The 13,921-nt window shown below is 39.8% G+C and overlaps 1 pseudogene; it reads left to right on the top strand.

Annotated features, from left to right (window-relative positions):
- Positions 1 to 3,327: 3,327 nt before the first annotated feature.
- The window catches only part of LOC121887366, a 29,447-nt pseudogene continuing 18,853 nt past the window's right edge, over positions 3,328 to 13,921 (top strand).

Raw genomic sequence — 13,921 nt, 5'->3', positions numbered from 1 at the left:
ATTTTCTCATACAATATATACTGTTCAAATTCACGTAATGGGGCCAATTCAAGACTTATTTATAGTTCACAAGTTAACCTATATATCTAAAGCAACTCCACATTGTAATTTGCTAATACTAGTGATAGTAGTAGTGTTGTATGTGTCATGGTGATGGATTTGATCATATGTCCAGCATTACAAGATATAAATCTAAATTTTCTTGTCCAGGATAATATTCCATAGTGGCTTTATATATATTTTATAGTGGCTGTATATGTGACTGCCATCTTGCATGCAGTCCATTCACATATTTACTTCTATATAATACTGGCTTCATAGGGAGTTTAACATGACTTTTATCACATTTTCTCTACACACTTCAATTTAAATTAGCAGGTTTTTGTGATAGCTTGCTTTACTGTTGCTAAACCTTTACTGCTTAGGCCCGTTCTATGGTTTACACTGGTGCGATATTCAGCACTTCAGCACTTTATTAGGAGATGAAAAAATGTTCCATTGTATGTGCGTGTGCGCTTACAAGCCTGCAGGTGATACCAAGTTTCCCCTCATCAAAGAAATCAAAAAAACTCTGGCACTTCCTCATCTTATAAAAGGGTATCACCTTAAAACATATTGTGGTGTGTTTGGGCTGGTATGTTAGTGAAGAAGAAAAAAATTCCTAAGAAGACTGAAAGTTATTGCATGGCAGTGAGCCAACAGGAAGATCACACAGTTCAGACAGTGGCACAGATTTTATCTTTACAGCATGTTTTCATGCATGAAAGATTCTTCAGTAAAAGAGATGTGATTGATAAATGGTCACACGCTCTGAATTTCCTGGCAACACCACTACCAGGAAGTCCAGAGAAGACAAGAACCACTGAAAATAACTTACACAATAGTTACTGTCAATCCTTTCAAGTGAAATAAAGAGAACGAAAATACCCAACAACACCTTTGTTTTGAGTGATAGGTTCTAGGACTAACTTGCACCTGCAAAACCTCCTGCCTGCCCTACTTTGCCTTTGCTTATGGCTCAGCTCAAATTGCAGGGTTTTTGTTTTCGGATTCAATATCTAAGGCCCAATTTACAGTGAGAAAGAAGATCATCAAATGTTACTTCATTTTTATTAATGTTCCTGGTGTGTCCTGGTAAAAACTGACTGATGGTAAATTTTACTGTGTAAAAAATGTGTTTCATTTTTCCTGATTGTCACAATGTTTCATGAAATCCTTCACACAGGACATCCAAACATAACAGTTAAACATAAAGTTAATTATTACCATTAAATAATCAGTACAGTAACCTGTAGCGCAGAGCAAAGAAGTGAAACACATGTGTATAACAATAACTGTAACTGAGAAGACAAGTAAATCTCTTTCTTGGACAATGTGTGTGTAAGTGAGGAACAGCTGAATCTCTCCCTTTATGAGTGTACCGTGTCCAGATTTCATACACCACCCCCTTTGTCTTGACTCTGACAGTTGACCTCTCATCAGTTTTGCAAAAAACAATGAATTTTATGAACAGCAATATACTCACACAATGGTCAATAAGAGATAAAAGCAAACAAATGTCTGCCAACATCTCCATCAAGGCACAGGGGCCGGTGTTTTAAACTGGATTGTATTTTTAGTGACAGAAACATGGATGTGATCTGAATTGCTCCAGTGAGCTTCTCTCTTGTATTTTAGGAAAAATTAAGGTGGTGTATTCTACAGTATTTATGCTGGAGAATAGATAATGTCAACATGTCTACCCTGATTTGAAATTAAGAAAAGATCAGCATTTCAGTCTAAAAAGAAAGATATCACAGACAGCTCTGTATGCATGATAAGCAAATTCATAGAGGATAGTCAGATTTAGGAGTTGACAGCCACACAAAAAGAGTGTTCGGACACACTTGTACCAGCAGCACTGATGCTACTTGTTAAACAGGTTTGCTGATATGTGGTTGTTGGAGTGGGACAAGGTGTCCCAGTAGAGAGCAGTTGATGCCAATATGATGGCTTCTACCATGATGTGAGTCACATCCTGGTGAATCACAGTTTTAAATATATTCATAGTGTACATAGAGTTATGGAAACACTTTCTTATTCTCTTGAATGAGAAGGTGTGTCCAGACTTTTGACTGGTACTGTATGTTTGCTTACAAGTGGCACAAATATCACCTCAGGCTAAATAATATGTAGTGTCACAAGTTAAGTGTAGTAAAACAACTAATTCACCTTTGAATATTGATCCAACATGCATTTAGTTGATAGAAATTGACTTTCATACAGATTAATAGGCCAACAGTGTTATTTATCTTTACAGATCATGGTATTTAAACAAAGGTTAAACAGTCTGATAGTGCTCTGATAAAACCATCAGGCACAACACACTATAACAATAGCTGGCTGAAATTTGAGGGAGATAGGTGTCCCTCCAAAAAGACACTGGAGATGCTAATAAGTCAGTGGGTAACCAAATATTATTGTGATTTGTCAGAAGTTGATACGTGCGGTCCATAATTCATAAGGTAGTGAACAGTTCAGATTTAGACATTTTCTAGGGCGTCACTGTGCTCAGTGCTCCAGGGCAACATGAAGAACATGGAGATCCCTTGAAAATGACCTTTCTGACCTTTCGGGGTTAAAAAAAACAAAAAACAAAACAAACAACAAAAAAACCCCAACTTTTTAAAAATAATACAACACTGTCAAGCATCTACTAGGATGCAGGATATGTTCACTTTACAGGTGAAAAGATAGCGGGCAGACAGGAAACAGATGAGTAGGCAGGTGGAAATATTGAACAACAGATAAATGACAGGTGAAAATACAATATGCTGTTATGGTTGACATGCATTGTTGCATAGTATCTGACTTGCCACTAAATAATAATGAAAGTTTCTTAAAAGCAGAATATACAGTGAAAAAGCAGAATATACAATATACTTTTATTGGTTAAATCTACAGATTTAACCAATAAGCTTGGACAGGAAACATGGACAGGCTGCACCAAAAGGAAATTAAGCTTTTCATTTAGAGTACAAATTAGTTTGTGGTTTCACCACAATAGTGATATCATTAAATGTTTCCTTTTTGAAATGAATATCTTGACACTTAATAGCACTACATCGTCTATCTAAAGCCTTTGGTAGAGTATTACATCTCGTTTTTTGTCCTGAATACAATTTGATGATCTTCATAATACTCAACAGACAAAGATGTATGGTTACAGTTTACCAGGAAGCAAGATTTATTATACACTGACCTATTTGAAACTGATCAAAAAACAGGTTTATGGTACAGTGCCAGCTTGTACTGTATAAAGCCTGGTTCCATCCCTACAGTCTCAAATGGATGAGAAGGAAAAGGACAGCTTATATCACCAGGTAATTATTTAATTTTCTTTTTAAGGGATATGCCTATTTCTAATTCCAATTACTCTACTGTCTTGTAATTTAGCATTCAATTGTAGTTTATAATAAAATGACCAAACCATTATGTTTGGTCTGAATTGCCTAGGACAATGGCATGTCACATCACATTGTCTGTGCTGCTTTTGGGGATGATAAGTAAGTCATTTTCATAAAATGCAATTTCATTTTATTTTTTGAAATATGTATGTTATCTCATGGTCCTGTATTTAGTGGTGTTTTTAAATATTAGCTTTATTTAAATACTTGAATATCCCTTTTAAATTTTTCTGGTCATATCCGTTTACTTACACATGCGTTTTTGCTTCATTTTTGTGTAATTTACAGGTACAGTGATTCCCCAGAGTACAGGTAAGTTGAAGTCTACATGAATCTTGATTTTTCATTGGTCCGTTGTCTTATCATGCTAGTCACACAATCATGCTAATTCATTAAGTCATAGAGGCTATTACATCAGGAGGATTATACTTGATACAAATGCTGTATGGTAATCAGTGTGATTGTTAGCCAGCACGACTTGCTTGGAATAGAAGTTGTTATCTGCACCTTACCTCAAAGTCATATTCAATGTAACTGCAATTTTGATGAATCATTATGATTATTAAGGCATATGATTGCTAATGAACTAACCAATTCATTTTTACACCTTAATATCACCATTAGCCCATCTGTATAAGGATGTATAATAACTGGATGTTGGATAATTTCAGTGAAATTCAAATTGTTTGAAGTCTCCCTCCACTCATGTGTTTTGACTATTATTTTTTCAGTTGGATGTTTGAACTTCACTGTGCAGGATGATGTATGTGCAGGGTTTGACACTACAAGACTGTTTTCAAATTAATCTGCTGAGGGGGGAAGTTTTCTCTGTGCTAACTTTCAATCTGAGTTTATGATGTGTATCTATGAGCATAATTTATATTGTGACATCGAAACAAGTGTGGAGCCAGTCGTGGTCCAGTATGAAACTTACACATATGTGATGTGCAAACTTGAAGCCTCCAGTGCACATATGCCGAAAATGGACTGTTCAGGGATTAACAGGGATGAAATAAAGGAGAAGGAGGAAATGTCGTTTTAAGAATTTAATTAAACTTGTTTATGTAAAATTCATATTAGATAGATTATTATTCAAAGCAGAGTATTTTTTATATATCTGAAACATGTCTGGAGGGGATCTTTAACATATGTTATACTTACAAAATCCCTTTGGATCTCAGTGGAGCATTTTATTATACAAAACCTTTTCATGTTTTCAAGTTTCAATTATGTTTTTATGTTTCTGGTTTTGGTCTGTGAAGAATATTATGTATTTTAGGATTAAAAGACATGCTCTGCACTCTACAAAAATTACCAAGTCAAACATGAAGTTGAAGTAAATAATTTCGCTGAGTACTCTTGAAGAAAGAACATATTTTGCAGGAATGATGAAAATTCAGTGTTTTTTTGTTTTGTGACTGTAATTGTGTTCTTCCTAGGACCCCTCTATCCAATATCAGGAACTATGAACTCTCAAACAGATGATGGAAGCTCACCTTTAATAACCTTGCAGCAATCTTTTGTCTTTTTTGGACGGACTTATAACAAGATTTATGTATGTAAAATTATGTTTTCTAAATACAACATATATATATAAGTAAGTGTGTAGACTATGAAAACCACTGGTTAACCACAGAAAACAACTTTTTTCCTAAAACTTAAAATGTGAAATTTCAATTTAAATTCAACCTTACTTCACAAAAACTGAGTTGTAGTAAACATTAACATCTGTTTTTATAACATACTCTAATAAGTCTTTGATAAGATGTAGTTGTCAAAGACTATAGTCAGCATCTCGTGATTTCTTGTTAGTAAGAATTGGTTTACCCAAATATTTGTTTTCAGGTCAACCACAATGGACACTTGACATTTCGAGCTCCTTGGTCAAGTTACATACCTGAAAGTTTTCCAATATATGGATCCAGAGACATCATAGCTCCATTCTGGACAGATTTGGACAACAGAAAAACTGGTCAGGTTTACTACAACCAATACACAAGTGGCAGTGTTCTCCAACAAGCTACATGGGACATAAATAAGTATTTCCCAAGACTGAACTTCCATGCCAAATGGGTCTTTGTTGCAACATGGTATGAGGTGGCATACTTTCCAAATTCAGGAACAGTAAGTCAGTGTATTTGCAAAACACACACAAATCTCCTATTATCAAATTTGATAAAATTTTTTGTTTTTTTCCAGCGCACAACTGCCCAAGCGGTCTTGATCTCTGGTGGCCAGTACTCATTTGTTCTTATAAACTACGGGCTACTAGCCTCAACAGCTCGCCGTGTACAGGTTAGAACCTTTTGTGTTGTATGTAATTTACTACGAAATAAAGTGTTTTAAGTTGCTGTAACTAAAAGTGAAAACAGTGTAGTATATTACCCATGTGGTACATATTTTTTCATTTGCAGTATAACAAAAAAAAAAACACAAACAGATCTGACATCAAATAAATTCATTCTATATAACATTTGCTGTATATTCCAGGCTGGCTATGACACAATCAATTCAACTCACCATTTCACCATCCCTGGATCATTCTCTAACAATGCAACAGGCAGTAACTCAAATTTCCGCCTGAGCAGCAATGTCAATTTACCGGGTCGCTGGGCCTTCCGGACAGACCATGGATCAAAAGGCTGCAGTTTCAATGGTAAGACCACCCAAAGTGACACTTTGTGCTTTATGGACTTTACTTTACAGTGATGTACAATATATCTACAATGACCACTCTGAAATGAATGAATGAATGAAACTTATGTGCCAGGTTAATAATAAATCTGCACTTCTTGAACAAATTCATGTTTTATATGTTGTCTGCAGATGAGTTTATTGTACACTGAACTTTGGTGACATTAGGTTTAAGTGTATGATTATCTTAGTTGTAAAGACGTAAATTTGCAGTTTCTTGTCCATTATTGAGTAAAATGTATAGTTACTTGCATTGGCAAGTATATATGTTTTTTCTCAAACATCAGTTGGTGTCTATGGTGGTGTTATTTTTGAGTTGGATTAAAGAAAATGTTTTGAGTGACTATTTCCTTTTATTCTTCTCAAGGTGAATCTGTGCAGCTGGGAGACTCATTCTGGAGCGATAGTACCTGTGCACAGATTTGCACCTGCACCTCAGCAGGTCTGCGGTGCCATTACCAACCCTGCTCCTTTTCCCAAATATGCCGTCATGCTGCCTTTCAATTCTCTTGCCAGACTGTGCAGAGACAGACCTGCACCATTGCGGGTGATCAACACTACTATACCTTTGACGGGACCCTGTTTCACTTCCAGGGCACTTGCACTTATGTTCTCTCTGAACAATGTGGTCATGGGCTGCCCTACTATAGAGTAGAAGGTGCTAATGAGCACAGGGGCAGCAGTCGAGTTTCTTGGAGACGACTGGTCAAAGTGTTTGTCTATAATGAAACTATTGAGCTTGTCAAAGGACGTCGTAGTGAGGCCAAGGTAATTTTGATGGGTTATTCTGAGTTCTTCAGTCCTTATGTATTGAAACAACTATTTCTTTGTTGCTCTTGACATACTTGCTGGTGTGTTTACAGGTTAATGGAAACTTTGCAGCCGCTCCATTCTACCTCAATAATGGCACTGTCCAGGTTTATGAGTCAGGTTTTTCTGTGATCGTCAGTACTGACTTTGGCTTGATGGTATCCTATGACATTAACCATTATGTCAGAATCAGTGTGCCCTACACTTACCAGAATGCAACATGTGGCCTGTGTGGAAACTTCAACAATGATCGCAGGGATGACTTTCGAACTCGCCGAGGTGAGGTTGTGAGCTCTGATGTGGTTTTTGCCAACAGCTGGCAAGCATCAGGGGACGATGAGCCTGGTTGTGAGGCACCATGTGGAGGTCTGGACTGTGCTGTCTGCACTGAGGCTCAGAATGCTTTATACAGCAACACTGCCCATTGTGGTATCCTTCAGAGCAGCTCTGGACCCTTTGCTGCTTGCCATCAACGACTTCCTCCACAGCCCTTTGTGGAGAGTTGTGTGTACGATCTGTGTGTAGGAGGAGGGTACCAGCCCATTCTGTGCCAAGCACTAAATGTGTATGCAAGTCAGTGCCAACAGAATGGCATACAGCTCCCAAACTGGAGGAGACAAGGCTTTTGTGGTATGTCTGTCAGTCACATAACATTATTTCAAAAATATTATTTTGGTAAAATGTCTATGATGTCAAGATCACTTTGATTTTTTTTCCTTAGAAATCCCCTGCCCAGCCAACAGCCACTTTGTGTCCAATGGCACAGGATGTCCTGCTACCTGTGTCAATCCCAATTCTACCTACAACTGCCCTCTCCCTGCCCAGGAGAGCTGCATCTGTGATTCAGGCTACATACTCAGTGCTGGGGTCTGCGTCCCTCATGCTGAATGTGGCTGTAGCTTTGAGGGTTGCTACTACCGCTCTGGAGAGACTGTAATATTAGACCAGGACTGTGGGAGACGTTGTAGCTGCAGTTATGGCTCCATGACTTGCCAACCCTATAGTTGTGGCCCACTTGAATCATGCGGTGTGGACGAGGATGAAAGAGGATGCAGACCTAACAGCTATGGAACATGCTGGATTAGGGGCAGAGGGTCATATCATACATTTGATGGTCTGACATACCAATATCCTGGGGCATGTCGATTAACCCTTGCCAAAGTAGTGGCGATGTCTAGTCACTCCCACTTTGCAGTGACAATTGAAAAGGTACCCAGTGGCCAGCAGGGCTTCACCAGGGTGCTGAAATTTGAGGCAGAGGGCACACATGTGTCCATTGAGATAGCAAGGAGCAGTAGAGTACAGGTAAGGCATGACAAATGTGACAAAATGAGTTGAACATGAATATCATTTATACTATGCTGCAGTAACCTCACACTCATGTTAGTTGATTTCATTTATTATCCTGTTGGAAATCTTGTCAACTATGAAATGAAAAAATGATGATTTAAATTACCCTTTAGGTTGATGGTCAGATCATCAGACTACCATTCAGCTCAGTTTCCAACCGAATCCACATCTACCACAGCAGCACTGACAGTATCATCCTTCGCACCTCCTTTGGTGTAACGGTACAAACAGTCTGGCCTCACTTTGTGCGAGTCACTGCACCTGGAATTTACAATGGTTCACTTGGTGGACTCTGTGGTGATTACAATGGTCATCCAAATGATGATTTCCGGACACCCAATGACATCTTGGTTAACAGCTCTCAGGTCTTTGGGGACAGTTGGCGAAATGGCTCCCTCGCTAAGCATTGTGTGGAGAGTAGAAATTACAACTCTACAACAAATTACAACTCTAGTGAGTACTGTGGCATTCTTGTCTCATCGCATGGGCCATTTGCCCAATGTTGGGCCACGGTGGACCCATGGCAGAATGTTCACATCTGGAATGAGACTGTTAAGTCCTCTAGAAATCCAGGAGTGGTGTTTTGTGAGATTCTGCAAGGTTACGCTCTAATGTGTCAACAGAAAGGTATTGCCATAGGATACTGGAGGAATGCAACTGGCTGCGGTAAACACTTTTTCCCTTTTAGATCAAAATTAGCTTTTATACTGATTTAAAAAGTTTTTAATCCATCTTTTTGTTTTTCCATAGAGCATCCATGCCCTCCAAACAGCCATTATGAACTCTGTGGAACAACTTGTCCACCCGCCTGTCCAAGCCTTTCCTTCCCCTTCTCCTGTGACACACTGTGTCAGGAGGGTTGCCAGTGTGATGATGGTTTTGTCCTCAATGGCAACCAGTGCGTGCCACCAACAGACTGCGGATGCCATCACAAAGGACGCTATTGGGAAGGTGGTGAACAGTTCTGGGATGGTGAGGAATGTCAGAGCTTGTGTACCTGTAATGGCACAACTGGAGCAGTCCACTGTATCCCAAACACTTGTGGTCCCCAGGAGTCCTGCCGTGTGGTGGGGGGTGAGTTTGGCTGCCATCCGAACCCTCATGGCACCTGCTCTGCCTCTGGGGACCCCCACTACCTTACCTTTGATGGCAAAGCCTATGACTTCCAGGGAACCTGCCGCTATGTTCTGGCAACCATGTGCAACACCACTGATGGCCTGCATCAATTTTCTGTGGAGGCTAAGAATGAGCCGTGGAATGGGTTGCCAGTTTCAATTACAGCTGAAGTTTATGTGAACATGTGGGGCTATCGAGTGCATATTTCAAGGGAGACAAATGGTGTGGTAGAGGTGAGTTTACCAACTTTTGAACCATTGCAGACATTAATCAAATCTTATCTACCCCTGGATAAGACATCATTTGAAAAACATGTAATGGCACCACATATGATTATTCTTCCAATTTTGCTTTTCTAATCTTTTAGGTGAATGAGTTAACTAGAAACTTACCTATTCTCTTGAATGGTGGTCATGTGTCTATCTATGCAAGTGGATCTTACACATTTGTCAATGCTGATTTTGGCTTAAGTGTCACCTATGATGGATATAGTACAGTGTTTATCTCTGTACCTTCAAATTACAGGTATCTGCAATTCCCCAATTTAAAATTGGAATCTTTTGACATGCTTAAAAAAATATAATCACAAATGTGTGTAGGATATTCAATAACCATCTATCTTTTGAGCCACTTCTTTTCATCAATACAGTGGAAAAATGTGTGGACTTTGTGGAAACTTCAACGGAAATCCAAATGATGAGTTCCGCACCCCATCTGGAATGATGGTCACCACTCCAACTCAGTTTGGGACAGCTTGGAAAGTGGCGGGCAATTACACCTGCAGTGATGGGTGTGGCTCCTCCTGTCCACAGTGTACCAATGAGCTTCCTGCTAGAGCTCAGTGTGATGTAATTCAGGCAGCTGATGGCCCCTTGAGCTTCTGCCATGAGCAGGTGGACCCAAGACCATTTTTCAATGACTGTGTGTTTGATGTGTGTGTGTCCGGAAATGAGGGCCAAGATCTCCTGTGCAGGGCCATTCAGGCATATGTCAGTGCCTGTCAGTCTGCTAATGTGCGAATCTACCCTTGGAGACAGAACACCACCTGCAGTGAGTTGACCTGTCACTGTCTCATTTAAAAACTACAAATAAATAAATAAATAATGCAAGCAATCTACATTTTCTCAACATATCTCCTGACTGACCTTTTATCACAAATTTATGTAATGAACATAACTTATTATGATGGTCCCCATTTGTTTCCTCACTTATTTAGGACTTGACTGTCCAGCCAACAGCCATTATGAGCTGTGTGGTACTGACTGTGGACACACGTGTGCCAGCAGTGTTCGTGGCAGCTGCAAGCAGATTTGCTCTGAGGGATGCTTCTGTGATGAGGGCTTTGTCAGGAGTGGGACAAGGTGTGTCCCTGTGGAAAGCTGTGGCTGCCAATATAATGGCTTCTACTATGAAGTAAGTCACATCCCAGTTAATGCTTTCTATGTTTGCAATAAGCCACATTTTCATGAAAAATATGTTCTTTTCTCTTTCTTACGCTAAAGGCTGGTGAATCGTTCTGGACAGAAGGATGCTCCCAGCGATGTGAATGCCATGCTCCCAATGACCTGCGCTGTTCTGCTGTATCTTGCACCTCTGCACAAGAGTGCACCATCAAAAACGGCCAGCTGGGCTGTTTTGATACAATGTCTACTTGCACTGTGTGGGGGGACCCACACTACATCACCTTTGATGGGGCACTGGCTCATTTCCAGGGCACATGCTCTTACATCATCACTGAGAGTGTGAACCACGGCATCAATGAAACACAGTTTCAGGTAGTAGCCACCAATAATCACCGTGGCAACAACCGTGTGTCATTTGTGTCAGCAGTGGATATATACCTTTCAAATCCACCAGAGAGTGCATACGTCAGGATCGGCCCTAACAAAAGAGTAAAGGTACAGTAAACTATATTTACTTTATTTTATACAACTTTCTTTATATTAGGTGTAAACATGACTGACAACAAGTACCTCCCCATCTCTTCTCCATCTGTTTTTAATCTTTCATCCTCACAGGTAAATGACACTGAAGTGTCTCTTCCGACCACTGCAGGAACCTTAGCTTGGGTGTTAAGGCAGGGAAACTACATAGTGGTCGATGCCAGTGACCTGATAGTCCAGTTTGACGGTCAGAGTACTTTACTGGTCAGAATCGGCCTACACTGTGAAAACAGAGTCACTGGGATGTGTGGTAACTTCAACAACGATCCTGCAGATGACAAAGTCTTGCCCAATGGTACACTGGCACAAAATGACAATGACTTTGGACACAGCTGGAAGGCACCCACAAGTCAACCAGGGTAAGTTGTTAGGAAAAACAGTGAAGGTTAATTTGAAGTTAATGTAATAGACTATAATGGCAGCTATACTATGCTGAATATTCACACAAACTACAAAATATTGTCATTGTATTGTCAGTTAAATTTATTTCAGTGTATGACCTTGTTTTCTGCCTGACCACCCCACATTTCTTATTTACCAGTTTTTCAACTTAGCTAGCTAGCATTTTTTTTATTTGGAAATCACCAAAATTGCATTAGTGATATATCATTGAGTCAGCTGCAGTGATGACAAAAAATATGTCTGAGCAAAGTTTCTTTTTAAAAAGGCCAGGTGTTAGAAGTGTAACACTCTGTCTTTTGTAGTTGTGGATCCACAGATGATCAGAATGGTGATGGACTGAATGACTGTCCCTTCATGGAAGAATACTCTGAACTCTGTAGTGTCATCACCAACTCTAGCGGTCCATTCAGTGCCTGTCACCTGCACTCAGACCCCCAGCCATTTTTCAGTTCCTGTATCTACGATCTCTGCCTCTACACTCCAGCCAATGGCATGCTGTGTTCTGTTGTATCAGCCTATGAAATGACCTGCTCTGTGTTGGGGTTGAATTTCCCCGAGTGGCGCTCTGCTTTGCTCTGTGGTATGTTTTAACAAGGCTGATAGGTTTAATAAAAATGAGGACATAATAGATCATGCAAAATTCTTCAAGCTGAAGGTGTTTTGTGGAAGTCCCTCTGTTCAATTAGTCTTTGTCTCATTGCTTCCCCACTATTTTTCTAGCTGAGTCAGACCCTTGTGAAGAGTTGAACTGCACAGAGTTTGAGTGGTGTGGTGAGAAGGATGGTTTTTATGGCTGCCTCTGTGATGAGGACCATCCTCGGCCCAACAATGAGAGCTACGGTGAGGGAAGCTCCTATTGAAATACTGCTTTATTTCCTCAGATAACAGTAATAACAATGATGTGTATGAGCAATGATGAAGAGTGTATATTGCAAGTGAATTATTAGCCCTGCTAGCTGCATGGTTGTATGGTTGGCAATGTTGGTCTGTCAGTCAGACAGTTCACAGCTGTGGTCCATACTGAAACATGTCAATAACTGATGGATTTCCATGAAATGCCACGAGCAGGTCAAAGTTTTCACTCATCCTATGAAATATTTCTAAGTTTAATTGATAAATTGGCACAAAATTTTCTACATCCACCCATGGAGATACTTTTCCTCTAGTGCCAACACGAGGATCACATTTATGGTTTTGAGTGAAATGTCTTAACAACTGTTGGATGGATTGCCATCAAATTTGGTGCACTCATATCTTCCTCAGGATGAATAACTTTGCTGAACCTCTGAGTTTTCATCTTCTTTGATATATTACCAAACACCTGAAACACTAATGACACCATCAGCCTCAAGTGTACTGCTAATTATCAAATGTGAGCATGCAACACACTAAACTACGATTGTAAATATGGTAAACATTATACCTTCTTAGCATCACCGTGTTAGCATTGTCATTGTGAGCATTTTAGCATGCTGAAGTTAACATTTGGCCCAAAGCACAACTGTGCACATGTACAGCCTCACAGAGTCGCTAGCATGGCTCTCGACTCTCAGTCTTATTATTGTTATTTACATGGTAACTCTGGAACAAATGAAAAATAATATGCATTTATGGCAGCACAAAGCATATTTACTCACTTTTCTATGTTCCGGTTGGGGATTTGGTAAACAAAAATGCATTGTTATCTTTTTTTCTAGACTCGTCCATCACATGTGTCAGTAGTTCAGGCACTATATCCCTGTCGCGCTGCAAGCTGTTTGAAGCTGGATTCCATCCCCAGACCCTACATCTCCTAGATGATTCTTGTAAAGGGACTCTTCAGGACGGTCGACTGGTGTTCCACTTTAATAATGACGACCAGCTGTGTGGGACAGTGCTCAAGGTACAGTCCATAACCTCCAATAATGCACACTGAGAAAGGTTTTAGATGTAAATGTACTACACAGGCCAGACTGCACCTGGAATATACTAACTATACTTTTTATATTAATTATACTTCTTTTTATCATCTCAATATTACAGAGCAATGGAACCCACTTCAACTATGAGAACACCATCCAGGGCGACGACACCTTAAACATTAGTTTGGTTTTCTCCTGTGAATACCCTCTGACTCAGGCCCTGTCTATGGATCAGGGTATCAGCCTAGTAGAGAGGTGA

The sequence above is a fragment of the Thunnus maccoyii genome, chromosome 20 (assembly GCF_910596095.1).
Source record: "Thunnus maccoyii chromosome 20, fThuMac1.1, whole genome shotgun sequence".
NCBI lineage: Eukaryota > Metazoa > Chordata > Actinopteri > Scombriformes > Scombridae > Thunnus > Thunnus maccoyii.
The sequence above is the reverse complement of the archived record's forward strand: the minus strand, read 5'-3'. Positions and strand labels throughout refer to the sequence as shown.